Source organism: Lissotriton helveticus, chromosome 7 (assembly GCF_964261635.1).
Source record: "Lissotriton helveticus chromosome 7, aLisHel1.1, whole genome shotgun sequence".
NCBI lineage: Eukaryota > Metazoa > Chordata > Amphibia > Caudata > Salamandridae > Lissotriton > Lissotriton helveticus.
Genome location: NC_136068.1, coordinates 444,927,103 through 444,944,388, shown reverse-complemented (window position 1 = coordinate 444,944,388; position 17,286 = coordinate 444,927,103).

Genomic DNA, 17,286 nt, shown 5'->3' with positions numbered 1-17,286 from the left:
AATTATAATGCACTTTTGTGATATGAAGGATTCATGGTAATGAAAGATCACAGTACATGTGAACCCCTAGAATAGTAGCGACTGCATTGATGAGAATGATTGACATATGTATGATGAAATGTCAATATTTGGAAAACAAATAAAGAATTATAAAAGAAAAACAGTTGTGTTATCAAATTAATGTGGTACGTGGCTCTTAACTTCTGAAATGTAATTTATTGTGATGTCATCAGGATTACGGTCATATGACATGATTGTCTTGGAAAATTCAGAGCCAAAGGTCATGTCATGTGATGTTACTTCCTGAAATGTAGTTGAGTTAAAGGTTGGGTATGTGTTGTCACATCCACTACCCCAAGCATTTTAGTGACTTACTTGACACCCATGAATATACTCCTAGCATGAAGTGGGTTCATAGATACAGGGCGGTGTTGGTATGTTTCTTCCTTCATCTGCCTATTACAAGTGTGGTGACATAGGGTGCTGCAATAGCTCTATTTGTCTGATTTGTTCTTGTTACCCTGCGCTTTTCACTGCTCTCTATAGTGCCAAACAACGCATTTCAGGTGTGTGCTGCACTTCAAGCAATGCACTATAAATACATTGGTTGATAAACGCCCAATTTGCCAGATTAGAAGCAAACTCCCAAGGCAAAAATAAGTACCTTATTTGAAAAACGGATATTGTTCCCGTTTCCTGGCGGCAGACCGTAGCCAGTAAACAATTAAAAGCAGCACATGACTGACATCAAAATAGTTCATGGCAGCTAACTGAAATCCATACCTTGGTGTTTGTCAATTTCGGCTGAAGTGCCACTGATGGTTTTATGGTGCTTCAGGTTATTTGTGAGCCTGTCGTTTTTCACCCCACGGACACGGGTAACTTGAGACACCTGCCCTTTGCGCTCTCACCAGAGGCTATCATTTGGAATACCAAGCAGTCAAACAGCTTCATGACCTAACAACAGGCAATGTGAGAAAATCTAACTGACTTCACGTAAAGTATAGTACACGTTAGTCGACCCCAGGCCGATTTCCAAAACAACGAGACCTGTGGTGGTGTGTGTAGTGCGGTTAGCACTCTAGTCTACCCACACATGCACCCCTACATCCGCAGGCCAGGCGTGGCCTGCGGGGAGGCAATAAAAGGAAGGCGTGCGCTCGGGCACGTCACTTCCGACGGTGACCACAGTGTGAGCCAGATTGTTGTAAGCAGCGCGCCCCCACCCCTGCGCTACCTCATTGTGGCCTGGTGCCCCAAGTTGGCATAAAACTACACTGGCGACGAGCGGAGGGGGCCCAACCCTCGCCCGTGCACCTGGTTCCTGCGTGGAGCGATCCGCTCCCCCCCCGCGGTGGCGACCGCGTGTCCGCTGACTGGCTCGAGCCCTGTGAGCCCACCTCCTCCGGTGCACCCTGCTGCTGCATTTGCTTTGCCCATTGGGGCACAACATCGACCCCCCTGGCTGCCCCGGTGTGGGCGCGAGCCTCCGGCTGCCTCCCGCGGCGTCCCGCTCCGAGGTTTGCGACGCCTTGCCGGACCTCACGCATCTCGCGTGGTCCGCGGTGCCGGCACCCTACCAAACCTCACGCATCTCGCGTGCAACGCGTTTTGGGTGTGCTGTGCTCCGGGGGGGGTGTGACGTCGCCTGGAAGGCCTGCTGCCATCACCTGAAGGCCCCGGAGGTTCGCCCTGACTGGTCCCTGACCCTCCAACGTCCCGCCAGAAGCGGCACACGTGACGCAGGGAGACGCTGAGACGCATGGTGAGCGGACGGCGCGGATCATCGCTCAGGCACCCGTAGGTGCGACGCAACACCGAAAAGACTGTCCAAACCCAGTAACGCCCCACCCTAGCCGGGAATCGACGTCATGGGGGATGAAGCCGCGGCAGCGCCCGTTATTACCATCCCTTTCCAGCACGCCGCGACTGGGGTTCTCCCGCCATTCAGTGAGGCGAGTGACCCGTCCACGGCGTCGCCTCGATGGAAAATCTGGCTGGAAAGACTTGAGAACTACTTTGTAGTTACGCGTGAGACGGATGATGCAGTCAAAAGATCCTTACTACTCCACTACGCAGGGCACGAGATCTTCAAGCTCTTCAAACATCTCCCCAACTCGGGTGCGGCGGCTAGCTACGCGGACGCAGTCGCCGCCCTCAACGGACACTTTGATCCCCAACTTAATGTGGATTTCGAGGTCTTCAAGCTGGGACAGGCACGTCAACGAGATGGAGAAACCATGGACCAATTCCACACGGTAGTCAGGGAACTGGCCAGTTCCACCGACGAGGATCAACCCAGAGCCATTAGGAGGCAACTGATTCAGGGATGCAGGGATAAGACACTGAGGGGCCAGATTCTCCGAAAACCTGGAATAACCCTGGAGAAAATCCTCATCTTGGCCAGATCCCACGAGCTTTCAGATGCTAGAGCGGCGGCCATGGAACAGGCCCTACATAAGACCCCGATCAAAGTGGAAAATATCAAGACAGAACGTGCGGATGCGGTGCGGCCTCGAACACGTGGTCAGGCGCCGAAGGGATTTAGGAAGAAATCACCTCAAGCCCGTTGCGGATACGGCGGCCATGAACCACACACAGCCAAGGACTGCCCGGCCCAGGGACAGACGTGTGGGAACTGTGGGATCCCGAACCACTTTGCAGCTGTCTGCCGCAGGAAGAACCAGTCCAGGAACCCCAAGAAGTCGTGGACTCCCACCAAAGCGGTCCGCCAACTGTCACTAGACACAGCTGACCCGGGCCCAGAGAGGTCAGGAAAACACCTGCCCACGGTCTGCGACGACTCGGATTCGGAAGACGAGGAGGCGTATGTCGTCTCGTTTGCCCAGGAACTCAAGCAGCGACGGCGGCCGCAGCCCACATGTGTGGTGCAAATGGGACAGAACGAGGTGAAGGCGATCATCGACACAGGGGCCACCGTGAATGTGATGGGACTCCAGCAATTCAACAAGTTACGTCCCCGCCCAGAGGTCCTACCGTCCAAAACGAGGATCTTCGCATATGGCGCGGATACGCCTCTACCCCTCAAGGGGAAGATCGTGATACCGGTTCGGGCAGATGAGGAGGAGATAACGGCAACCATCCACATCATCAACCGGGAGGCTGATACTCTCCTGAGTAGTCACACGGCAGAGGATCTGAAACTGATAGCTTTCGCCAACCGGATCCGAGCCCACCAAGTGGACGAGCTGTTGGAGCGGTTCCCTGAGCTGTTCAGGGGACTAGGATGCATCAAATGCGACCCCATTAAACTCCACATCGATAAATCAGTCTCCCCCACGGCTTTGCGTCACCGCCGGATACCATTCCACCTCCGACCCCTAGTGGAGAAAGAACTGGAGAAGTTGGAGAATCTTGGGGTAATTGAGAAAGTGACGGGACCCACCCCCTGGGTGTCGCCCATGGTGATAGTCGAAAACCCAAGCAGCCGGGCGAAATTCGGCTATGCATCGATATGCGGCTACCCAACACAGCTATCCGAAGGGAGAGGCACCTGACGCCTACCATGGACGACATAGTGGCCGACGTGAATGGATCCAAATGGTTCTCTAAAATTGACCTCAACGCAGGATATCACCAGCTGCCCCTTGCGGAGGAGAGCCGATTCATTACCACATTCAGTACCCACCTCGGCCTACGACGATACAAACGCCTCAACTTCGGCATATCATCGGCAGCCGAGGTGTTCCAAAGCACCATTAGAGAGCTCCTATCAGGACTGCCAGGAGTCATCAACGTCAGCGATGACATCCTAATACACTCATCCACTGCATCTGATCATTATAAACACCTGCGGAACGTCCTGAAAAGACTGAGTGAACATGGAGCGACACTCCACAAGGACAAATGTCAATTCTTTCAATCATCGATTGAATTCTTTGGCTACATATTCAATCAGGAGGGGATTCAGGTCGACCCGAGAAAATCCAAGTCCATCAAGGACGCACCAGCACCCAGATCGCCAACGGAGGTGAGGAGTTTCCTTGGGATGGCCACGTACTGCGGCCGGTTCATACCGGGCCTAGCCACCAAGAGCGAGCCATTGCGAACTCTCACAAAATCAGACGCTGTATGGCAGTGGGGCACCAAAGAAGAGGAAGCATTCCGGAGCATCAAGGATGCCTTGTTGGAAAACGCGACATTGTCCTACTTCGATCCCGGGAAGCGCACCGAGGTCATCGTCGACGCCAGCCCGGTAGGCCTGGGAGCAGTCCTGATCCAAGAGCACAAGCCCGGACAATGGACAGCCCTAGCGTTTGCCAGCAAGGCCCTGACCCCCACTGAGACCAGGTACGCCCAAATAGAGCGAGAAGCCCTGGCGATCAAATGGGCCTGCAGCCATTTTCACCTTTATCTCCAAGGCCACCCGTTTACCATGGTTACGGACCACCAACCCCTGGTACATCTTTTCAGGGGCACCGCGCCACCACCACGCATCGAAAGGTGGGTGATCCAACTACAGTCGTACGGGATGGAGGTGGTCTACCGACCAGGAGCCAAGAACCCGGCGGATTACCTGTCACGCCATCCATCTCCCCAGGAACCGCCCTCCTCCGATGATGACTGTGAGGAGTATGCCCGGTGGGTAGCACTCACATCATGCCCTCTGTGTATGACCATCGACGAGATCAAAGAAGCGGCCGCTGATGACAACCCGTACATGCGATCAATACAGGCCATTCAGGAAGGCACATGGGCCAACTACCTACATCCTCCCGACACCTGGACGGCAATGGACAAGGAGACCCTCACGAAATTCTGGCACGTCCGTCATGAACTCAGTGCCACAGATGATGGCGTGCTGCTGAGGGGAACACGACTGGCCCACGGCGGCCACCAAGGCACCACAAAGATGAAAGCACGCATGCGGGAGAAGGTGTGGTTTCCTGAGCTGGAGACCATGGTCGAGGACTACGTGAAAAACTGTCTATCTTGCCAGTTGACCAGTGCTCCAGAGAGGCCGGCCCCAATCATCACGGAGGAGGCCTGCACAACGCCATGGACCAAAATAAGTGTGGATTTTGGGAACTTCCCGGGAGAGGGACACACGCTGGTGGCCATTGACTCGTACTCAAAGTACCCGTTGGTTGAAAAGATCGACTCCACAGCTTTCTCACACGTAGGACCCGCCTTAGAGAAAATGTTCTCCATGTTTGGCTATCCCCAGGAACTGAAAAGCGACAACGGACCACCGTTCCAGGGAGTGGAATTCGCCACTTTCCTAAAGGCCAGAGGCATCAAGCACCGACGCATTACACCACAATGGCCGCAAGCAAATGGGGAGGCCGAAAGGTTCATGCGAACCCTAAACAAGACATTCCGCATAGCAATGGTAGAACAGGCAGACCCTGAACAGAGACTACATGATTTCCTACGAGAATATAGAGGGACTCCTCACTGCACTACACAGAGAAGCCCCTGGGCACTCATGTTCCACGGACACCGCAGAGATCTCCTCCCCACTGCCCCGGGGGCAACACCACTCCCGAGTGACACAGAGGGGACCCAGGAGCGGAGACGGCAGAATAATCAGAGAACAAGCCAGCGCCGGAGGGCGACCACGCGACGGCTGCGCCAGGGAGATCACGTGGTCATACGGAACCGGCGTCCTGGAGGAAAGTTCCAGACGCCCTATGAACCGGGGCCGTGGATTGTGACGGCCACAAAGGGAACCATGGTGACCGCACGCAAGGAGGGAATAGAAGTGTCGAGGAACACCTCGTGGTTTAAAGCAGTAACCCCGGGGATAACCAACAGTTCGGAAGTGCTGGAAAGCGCGGAGACGGTGCCTGAGGCTCTGACCCAAGAGGATGGAAGCAACTCACCGATAGGGACACAAGGAAGTCCGCCAGAATCAGAAGACGGACTTCAAACGTCGCAAACCCCCACCAGGAACACCCCACACCATCGGGAACCTGAGCAAAGTCAGAACCTGCGATACAACCTACGGCCCAATCCACCCCCAAGTCAGAAGCTAAAAGACTATGCCTGTCAGCTAAGCCCCTGAGTCCATCAGCAAAGGGCACGCAAGTACAGCATTTTGTTTTGCTTGGAGTTATGAGAGACTTGGTTATCTTACTTCGAGAATGTTTGATGCAGATATAAAAGTTTGTAAAGTTGGATAGGGATGTAGTGCGGTTAGCACTCTAGTCTGCCCACACATGCACCCCTACATCCGCAGGCCAGGCGTGGCCTGCGGGGAGGCAATAAAAGGAAGGCGTGCGCTCGGGCACGTCACTTCCGACGGTGACCACAGTGTGAGCCAGATTGTTGTAAGCAGCGCGCCCCCACCCCTGCGCTACCTCATTGTGGCCTGGTGCCCCAAGTTGGCATAAAACTACAGTGTGCAGGGGCGTGGCTTGCTTAGTAAGATTGGAGGACTGCAAGCTTCAGATTTCCCAACAATCACTCTGGAATATCTTTTTAAAATACATTACAAAAAGCAGAACATAAGAGGAGCTGAAACATTTTTTAACACAAACATGATGAACATGTACATATAAGCAATACCTGTAAATGACTGACATAATTTTCACCCCATTTCTTAGAATAGGGATTCTTTTCTTTTTGGAACATGGTGTGTGCAAATTACAATATGCTCCGCACTAACTTTATTGTTCTATTATCTACTCTTTAACCTGATTGATATTTGACTAATGAATGAAGAATCAGACAATCTTAAACTATAATTAGAAAATAAAACCCTTTAAAACGGCTTACAAACTCTCATTATTGACTGAAATATTTATTTGTATTTGATAACTTGTTTGTGTTTATGAAGGAGCTCTTTTTGCAGAGGCGGGCCCCCGAAGGGGGCTCAGGAGCCGGCGCCATAACGCGGCATCGAGCCCCCTGGAGGTGGGGGCGGGGGGACCCGGCTTGGCGCGAAAAGCAGGTACGACGAGCAAGGCGTGGGGAAAGCCCCTCCCACATCGCCGCAGCCAATGGGGGTACAGGCGGGATTCGAACCCCCCAATGGCAGGAAGTGGCGCGAACCCAAAGGGCTAGACGGGGGGGGCTTAAAAGCGCTGCTCCCCCAGGTATGCTCCTATCGTCCAGGAGCAGGGGAGCAGCACGGCGGAAGAAGAAGAGCTTATCAAGTGCTTGTGGGCGAAAAACTGGGACGCTGTGCTGCGCGAAGACCGTGAACCACGACCGGCCCAGCAGCTGCGGGACAAAGGAGCTACCTGCGGGAGCCTACCCCGCGGCGACTCAAGCTCACTAGCGACGCCACCGGAGCCCACCCGGGGTGGGCTGGACCACGCGGCGGCGGTGACTGGGAAGTGACCAGTGGGAGCCTACCCCGCGGCACACCAGGACAGGAGGACGCCCAACTCCACCGGAGCCCACACGGCGAGTGCGGGACAATGTGAGGCCTACACCGACTTCACCGGAGCCCACCCGGCAGGTGCGTGAAAGCGCGAGGACTAAAACCGACTGCACCGGAGCCCACCCGGTGAGTACGGGAAGACGTGAGGCCTACACCCGACTGCACCGGAGCCCACCCAGCGAGTACAGGACATCGAGAAATACATCCGACTCAGCCGGAGCCCAATCGGCGAGTACAGGACGGCGCAGGAAGTATGCCCGACTCAACCGGAGCCCACCCGGTGAGTGAGCAGCGAAGGGAACACGCCCGACATGACCGGAGCCCACCCGGTCAGCGCGGGACTGAGGAGAACAGCGGCCGGCGTGAAACTCTCCTCCGGGCGCCTCTGAAGGAAGGCAGCACAACCGGGAAAGCGAGTGTGGGCCCCCACTCACCTCGCTTCAGCCGGCTCAGCAGAAGGACACCGGAAGGCTCAGGAGTACGGCGGGGAAGACGCGGGGGCGGCCCGGGGGACCAAAGACGCCGGGAAGTAAGTAGGGAGTGGCCCACGGCGGACACAAGCGCTCCAGGTCGAGGAAGTGCAAGATATAGCACCCTCGGGTCTGGGAGCGCTGAGGAGGCAGCAGAAGCAGCACCAGGCGCTCTCTAGAGGGGGGAAGGCGTACAACAGGACACAGGAGGCAAACAAGCATAAGCAGCAGCAAGAAAGCAGCAGAAGCAGCAAGGAGGCCTTTTTTGCAAATTTTGGTGCAGGACACAGCGGCAGCACCCCGCCAGCGCTGACAGTCAAGTTTGGTGTAAAGGCATTTGGCGGCAGCACCCCGCCCGACCACAAAGTTTGGTGCACGACAACTGCAACCCAAGGTGGCATGGGGGAACACCCCACCCGCGATCATACCCCCAGTAACAGTACCAATACCCGAGCCTTATGCGCGGCCCTCACCGGGTCCGGCGTCCATGGCCAGCAGGCCCACAGGGCTAGCCAGCCTCATACCCTTAGCAGTGAAAGAGAGGATGTGGTGGAAGGAGTTTATAGATATCTTTTCATTACTTGAAATACAGTTAGAGGGTTTGAATCTGACGACATGCGATAAGAAGGAGGAAGATAGGAGGGAGAGGAGAAGAGAGCGCAAGGAATGGACATTCGATAATTGGTTAGACGCATTCAGGATCATGGCATGCATCATAGTTGAAAAATTCCCGCGCTGCGCGGCCGAGCTATGGCTTTACGAGGCCACCATACACAACGCACAGCGGTAGTTCCAGGGCGACGCTTGGCTAGAATATGATAAGGGTTTCAGGCTAAAAATGCAGACCCACCCGGAAATGGAGTGGAATGAGGAGGACGTCTCAGGGTTCATCCATAAGATGATGGTGGCGAAGGAGGTCAGTACATGGGGGGGAGGAGCGAACACCCCTTTCGTGCCCCCTTTCAGAAGGGAAAAGGGAGGCCTTTTCAGCATTTTCAAAAGCACAAGCACGCCAGCGCAGGAAAGGGAGCACACACCAGCGGGCCACCAGCAAATGCTGGAAATTCGAGGTCAGCTAATGCACATACGGGGCAGCGTGTAAATTCCAAAATATATGTTCAATATATGGGGGGGGGCACCCCGCGTTAAGCTGTAGGCGCAAGGATGACCCAAAGCGGGACAAAAGGGAGAAAAAGAAGCAATGAGGCAAGTGGAGGGGGTGGAGAGGGGGGAGCGAGACAGGGCGGCGCCCGGCTAACATGGTCCCCCATGAACACACAGAGATTACGCGCACTAGCCAACAGATACCATAACAAATCAGATGCAGAGACACTGGTGCACGGCTTTGAGAATGGCTTTCCCAGCTGGAAACACTTTTGGGGGCATTTCTTGCTGTGTCTTTTGGCTCCTGTTGGCTCCTGGAGGGTCCTTGCTTCACGCTGGTGTCCTGCTGTGCCCTTGTCCTCCCGCCGCCGCACACACCATCGCGGCCGCAGTGAGGAGGACTACGCCTCCCAGGCTCCTCAGCGGCTGAAGCCGCGCCCACCAATCACCACGCCCAGAGGCGCTTTAAAACGCGCCTGCCTCCGGTGGAGCGGGTTGCTGGAAACACTTTTGGGGGCATTTCTTGCTGTGTCTTTTGGCTCCTGTTGGCTCCTGGAGGGTCCTTGCTTCACGCTGGTGTCCTGCTGTGCCCTTGTCCTCCCGCCGCCCCACACACCATCGCGGCAATGTGAGGAGGACTACGCCTCCCAGGCTCCTCAGCGGCTGAAGCCACGCCCACCAATCACCGCGCCCGGAGGCGCTTTAAATCGCATCTGCCTCCCACGTCGCGGGAACGCGCCCGGGACGCGCCGGGAGAAGCCCCGGACAAGGGCGGGGCTGTCTGTGGCCGGGACGGGCCACCCCCTTCAACATCTCCCCCTGCCACTGGGATTTCTTCATTGATAAAGGTACTCTTGGAACAATATCGTCTTGGAGAATTGCACTTTTTTGTAATACGCCCTGAGGCAGTTATTCAAATTTGGTCATTTGCAGTTTTATTACAGTGGTAGAAGTCATAAGTAGAGTGCATTGAGGGCCCTACCAATTTAATCGTATTTGATGAGCAATAAGAGTGATATGTCGAAACCATCTTCCTCTCGCCGTACCACTAGGCTTCAGGCCACTACGGCCCAATCTCTCCCCAGCCTTACAGCCATTGACAAGATGCTTCAGAAGACAATTGGGGTTGTAGCCTCTGCAATAGAGAGCACGGAACGGCGATTATCCATTACTCCAACTATTCCCCCCCTTCAGTCCGTTGGGGACTTTTCGGCTGGTACTGTGATCCCCTGATTTTAATTCCTCTCTTATGTGCTCCTTTGCAGATGTGCCCTGTGCCCAAATTGCCCAAGATATAATTGACATGCCTGTGGTCCCTATCTTGCCCCCACACATCCTGTAGTCAGAAGGGCTTCCATAGCCAGTTTGAAAACTAAGAAAACGAAAAACAAAAAATCTGTCAAAAAAATTTCAACTAAAACTGCTGGAGTGCAGGCCCCGACGGTCCTTCTATGCATAACTTGGGTACACCTGTGTGGGTTACACATCTTCTAGCTGACCTCGAAGCCCACATTGAACAGATCATTGGTTCCTATCTTAAACCCTTGACGTCTAAGCTCGATAGATTGACCTCTACAATTCATAACTTAGGTCAAGGGAGATCTCAGCCTGTCTGTCCATCAGGGAATGCTACCATTAGCACACCCCCTAGCTCTATTGACCCTAAACTTCCTCCACTTGGAGATAAAATAATAGCAGATGTGGCTAAAGTAATAGTAAATCCTCCACCGGTCCCTGCTTCACCCCCGCACAGGGCTGGAACAGTGACGGCTGGAAAAACCCAAGTGATGAAAGTTCCCACAGGAAAAGGGTTAGGGTCCTCGAACCTCTATCCTCGCTATAGTGGTTAAAGTCCGGAAGAGGGGACCCCACCAGCCCTGCCCATCCTTAATCTTCCGGCTGAGTCTTTACCATATGTTGTGGGTCTTGTGGGGATCCCCCCTTTAAGCCATGGTAAAAGTGAGGATCACTCTAACCTTAAAAACAAATGTATACAATGGCTTAATTCAAACAGGCCCCTCCCTCCTAATGTTCCAGGTGAAATACTCTGTGTAAGAAGGGTTGACTGGATCGGGTCTGGGCCAAAAAACATCTCGGGGTACTGTGTAGTGATCAATTTTAGGAGTACACATGCGGTATATTATATCTGCAGCAGGTCGCCATCTTGGTCAAGCACTCGCATCTTTCATATTTCTACCCTACAACCCATCCGCGGCCCAGACAGTACAGAGGTATTCGACATGAGGAAGGACAGAATATTTTGCCACTAAACACTCATCAGGGATTAATTCCGAGGGAGGTCAACCATCTGTCGCCCACCCTTTTTTCACACTTCCAACAAAGGAATAGGTTTAGTGGATTGGAGCAGGTTGAATGACGCCAAGAGGGGCAGGGCCCTTTGATCCAACCAGCTGGTGGCAGTATTATATCAATAAAGCAGTTGGGGGGCAACGGCGATAGTAGCTCATCATCGAAGTCAATAAGTCCTACAGTAGATGTTATTGAGCTAAACTCTTGTGGGCAGGGAGGGAACATGGGAGTTAAATTAGCTCCGCCCTCTGTGACCCATAGGGGGCTACATCTGCTGTCTTGGAATGTGGCTGGGCTGCAAAAAAAGATGGTCTCACCAGAGTGGAACGTGTTTATCGATAAACACGATATTTGCATGTTCCAAGAGACATGGAGTTTGTTCCCAGTGTACAAATCAGGTTACTCAACCTTTTTTCTCCCGCAATAAGCTCTGGGAAGGGTAGACCCGCCGGGGGACTTCATATTTGGATAAAGATAGCATTGAACTTGGATATCACAACCCATGAAGCAGTGAGTGAGGACATTTTACACCTTTCATTCTCAGGGCATAATAAGGGGAGTAGGATAGACCTATTCAATGTTTATTCAAGAGGGTCCCCAGGGGACCAAATGTCAAGTACAATAGTGTCTCTTGAGCAGGACTTAACTAAATGCCCCCGCTGTCTAAAATCATAGTGGGTGGGGACTTCAATTGTACTTTCGAACCCCTAAGTATGGATGACCCCCTGGGCATAGAGGATGAGGACTCTAGATGGTCCATACCGGCCCTGTCTCTAGCCCCAATAAGAAAATGGTCCCCGAGGGCAATTCAGATAAATGCCCTGACCATGGAACACAATCTAAGAGCGTTAAATGGTAGGACAAGCTCTGATCGGGATGGGGCTAACACCTTTAATAGGCTTAGCAGCCCGTCTCGAATAGATTATATCCTACTTGATATTAAATTGTGGCGAGATCTAATAGATATGGAGGTGATACCTTCTCAGGACAGGGACCACAACCCTTTATGTATGAAGTTATGGTGGGGTATAATAAACGGAAATGGAAACAAAGCACCCATGATGACAACGAAGGAGGCTGTCCCCTATAATTGTAACTGTAGGTTGAAATGGGACAAGGTCCAATCCCAGGAAGGGAACCTCAGTATGATTAAGGCGCATATAGCAGAGTTAACTGCGCACTTACAGGAATTCGAATTGGTAAATGGCAGTGTTCAGGGCCCCTCCTTTTCTCTAGTTTACAAGAATACAATAGAGAAAGTGGGTCACTATTTCATCACCCAGGGCAACAGTGGGAGACCGAACCAAAATCAGGCAAAATCTAGTAATCCCTGGTACTCGGTCCAGTTCAGGGGAAAAAGGAAGGAACTATCAGCAGCCCTGTTTAAAAGGACTCTTCACTAGTTAGAGCGGCTAGGAAAGACTATGCCAGGGCATTAGTGATAACCAAACGCGAATGGGAAGAACAACTTTGGCAGGACCTTAAATCTGCAGCCCATATGAAGAATTCTTCCCTGTTCTGGGATTTGATTAACAAAGCCAGGCGGTGGGGTATGGCTCCCATTAGTAATCATATAACGGAACAACAATGGTATTCCCACTTCCTTGTTTTGCATGGTGGAGCAGATGTGATACCCCCCCCCACCCTTAGCATGTAATAGTGAGGGCCATGTGCCCATGGGGCTTGAGGACCACTTTTCAGTTACTGAGGTAACAACGCCTATTAAACATCTGACCGCGGGGAAGGCGGCGAGCCAAGACGGGCTACCTGGGGACCTCCTTCTGAACGACCCTGTAGCCTGGGCCAAACCCATTGCCTTAATAATGAATTTGATCTCTAGGGGTTACCCAGTACCGGACTCGTGGAAGGGAGCAGAGGCGGTAACAGTGTATAAGAAGGGGGCGAGAGATGACCCTGCCAACTATAGACCGATCAGTCTAATTGACGTGGTCCAGAAGGTAGTTGGCAGGGTAATCATCTCCAGGGTGGGGTTATGGACGGAAGAGGAGAATATCCTTTCCCATTTCCAAGCGGGATTCAGACAAATGGTAGGAACAATGGATCAGGTCTTCCGTTTTTTTGCAATCTACTGGAAGGCCGTGATCATTAGTAAAGGCAGCCTATACTTGGAATTTATAGACCTAGGGTACATGGAATTCATTTTGCAGAGAGAGCAGATAGCCTGGGGCCCTGATTAGCAGGGAACCAGGCCAACTAAGTCAAAAACCAGCTAAACACAAGGCAAAAAAATCTGGGGTAACCATAGTCAGGTAGCCACCTTCCTACATAACCCCCCCCCAAACGAAAGGAGATAAGGCTATCTTTGGCCAGGTAAGCCTATATTGCCTGAGTGGCCATATAAGGAAGTACCTGCACTAGCATGGGTACCCCCTGTCTCATGGTCCACTAAGCAGTCCCTCACCCTTTGCGTATTAGAGGGTCTCCACCATAGGGAATCACTACCTTGGGTGTGTTTATGCAAAGTTAAAGGCTGGTTTGGATATGGAGTATTGAAGTGAGGCTCCACTAATTTAGGGCTCAGCTTCCTCCAATTATCTTCCACCATGTGTGCCTTTCTTTCTTCAACTGAGCTGCACTGTGCTCTCAGGGTCAGCCTCTGGCTACCTAAAGCTGGAGGCTGGGTCCCTCTGTTTGGCTTGCTGGAGGGACAGTTCAGGTTTGGGCCCTTTGGGTCCCAGGTTTGGCTGTGCCCAACAGAATCCATCTGTGGGAGGTCCCTAACTGTTTTTAAGGGGGCTCCCTCAGGAGTTTTTAACGTTTTCACCTCACTAGGGCTACTAGTTTTGGTGCCCATAATCTGTTGATGGGGGTGCTTTATTTGACAGGGGGCCCTCTGGGTCTCACTGTCCTTCTTGTCCTCTGCAGCCCTGGGCTGACTAAGGCAAGGTAGAGAGGGGCAGGTTATCTGCTCCAGACTGGGTCCCACCTGAGAAGGGTCCACTGACATCAGAGGCTCTGTCAGGCTAGGCCTAACCACCTCTGGGGCAGTTCCTTCATCAGGGGTAAGATCAGTTCCCTGAGGAGGCTGATCCTTTCCTAAAGTCTGGTGAGAGGGAGATTTCTCGTCCTCCTCTGTGCTCTCAGTTTGTGTGAAGTTATCCATCATTTCAGGTTTCACAACACACATATCAGTTTGAGTTTGGGCTGTGGCCATCACAGCCCCACCAACCTTTTCAGGAGGGGACTCAGTTTGGGTCTCTGCTGTTATCATAACAGCTTTGCTATTCTGTTCAGGAAGAGCTTTTGCTAAAGATGGGGCAGAGAGTTGCTCAGCCCTACCAACCTTTTCAGGAAGGACATCTTGAATTGGGGCTGTAGCCATTACAGCCCCACTAACCTTTCCATTGGAATTTACCATTCTAGAATGGGTTTCCTGTTCAACCTCAGCCCAGGCTGAGATTTCCAAATCATTACCAAGTAGGCAGTCTACAGGCAAGTTTGGTGACACTGCCACTCTCTTTGGGCCAGTGACACCTCCCCAGCTGAGACTTACTACTGCCATGGGATGATTTGTTTGGATGCTATCAATGTTTGTTACCTGGTATGTGGCACCAGGTAAAAGTTGCTTAGAGGGGACTATACAGTCAGCCACCATGGTGATGCTAGCCCCTGTGTCTCTAAAAGCTTCAACTTTCAAACCATTGATGATGGGTTCTTGTCTATATTTGCTCAAGGTATTTGGGCAATCAGAGAAGTTGGCAACCCCCATGCCAGTCTCATAAACAAGATTGTTTGGTGATGGGGACCTGGATAGGCCAGGGTCCACCTGTGCTCCAAAAGTAAACCCACCCAGATTCCTGGGTGTGCTCCCACTTCCTGGGGATTACTGCTGACAGTAACAGGAGGTGTTGGAACTGGCTTTGGAGCTATATTTTCTTTATTGCTATTCTTGGGACAACAGTTGTCTGTTTTGTAAAGCCCCACCTGTTTACAGGCATAACAATAAGGCTTTTTCTCAGTTGAGGAAGTGTCTTGGGACCCACCCCCATTCTTGGAGTTTTGGGGCCCTGGGGAAGTCTTTTCTTTACTTTTATCCCCACCCTTATCTTGAGGCTTGGTAGACTCCTTCTTCTGGTTACTGTCCAGATTCTTAGGCCTAATCCTGGTTCTGACCCATTTATCTGCCCTCTTTCCCAATTCTTGGGGAGAGGTCAAATCTGAGTCCACCAGGTGCTGGTGTAAGAGCTGGTTCTGACAATTACTTAGGATCTGCTCCCTCATAATCAAATTATACAATCCTGTAGAGTCATGTACTTTGCTGCCATGTAGCCAACCCTCCAGAGCCTTAGTAGCACAATCTACAAAATCAGTCCAGTCCTGAGTCTGTGTCTTCTGGGTGTCTCTGAACCTTAACCTGTACTGTTCAGTGGTTAAGCCAAACCCATCTATCAGAACACTCTTCAGGACTTTGTAATTGTTTGCATCCTCATGTCTGACAGTGAGGAGCTTATCTCTCCCTTTCTCTGAAAAGGAGTACCATAAGATTGCAGCCCACTGTTCCTCAGGCACCTGCTGTACCATGCAGGCTCTCTCAAGAGCAGTTATCCACTTGTGGATGTCATCCGCTTCCTTGTAGGGGGGCACAATCTTTGTCAGGTTTCTACTATCATAGGACCTGGGTTTCTCTCTAGGAATATTGCTGCCACCAGTGGCATCTAAGCCACACATTCTTTTTTCTCTTGCCAAGGCAAGTCTAGCTTGAGCCAGGGCTACCTCCTCCCTCTCTATCTGGAGTTTGACAGCCCTCATCCTGGCCCTATGCTCTATCTTCTGAGAGGAAGTCATTCCTCTCTGAGATTCTCTTGAGGCACTAGAAATATGAGAGTCCCCTGCTGGAGATCTCACTCTTCTTTTGCCTGGGAGAATGATGTGATGGGATCTGGGGAGGTGCTGGCCCTCTCCATTCCCAAGTAGGTCTAAGTTGGCCTGGCTAAGCCTGGCAACTACAACCTGGCTAACCCTCTGATCCTGATCTTCAAGATCCTCTACATCTGAGTCCTCCTCCTCCTCTTCCTCCTCTACATCTTCCTCCTCTGGAGTGGTCTCAGTTACAGGGGGGTTCACTCCATTTCCTGAGTCTAAGGGAGCTGCACTCGCCTTATCCAAGTCATCCTGTTCTAGAATGGCTATCAGGGTAGGACTGGTGGGACTTCTGCCCCTTTTTAACCCTCTTGAGATGCACAAGGCAACCAAGTCTTTGTGGGTTAGTTTGTCATAGCTGGAAGTTGCCTTGGTAAGTTTAACTGTCACAGGAGCAGAGCCTGAGGCCTTTCCTGTGTCAGACATGACTCTAGTGTGGTGTAAGTGATGCACCTACCTACACTAAGTGTTTCCCTACTGTACTTTGCTAGTGAGTTGTAGTCAGGGTGTGCTAATCCCTTTAATCTACAACTACTAAGTTCAGTAGAACTTAAATATGCTAAGCTTTTGATTTATATGTACCTAAGGTACTTGATGTGATCTTTCAATTTTATAAAAAGATTGCAATGGTAAAACAAACAGGAAGCTCAAATCCGCACCCTGCTCACCAATGTGAGAAGTTGGCCTGATATATGATGTTTCCAATTCTGGAACCACCTTGTATCAGTCCAAATAACCCCTTATGGTGTCTGGTTGTAAGTCAACCTTATAGACAAGCTATCTTAATGGTAGCATAGACTAAGCAGCCTTAAAGGCTTAACTCAAGAGGTCGTGTTAAGCGAGCTGTTTTACCAATCACAGTCCTGTAATATCAAATGAAAGGACACCACACAAGTATATATTATAAAAATATATGTATTTATTACTCAAAATAATCCCCAGTACTCTTTATGAATAAAGGGACACAAGCGTTAAATCAAAAGCACAGTATAACATACAAAGTTGCACAATTATGGATGAGGGCGAGGGGCCACTCAGACCATATACTAAACAAGTGGTATAAGAGATACCAATCGAACAGTGGTTAGGCCTAGGGCCTAGGGAATCGCTGGGAGCAGTCGGGACAAGCAATGCTGAAGTCGGGAAAAGCCCGCGGGATTCGGGTGCAGC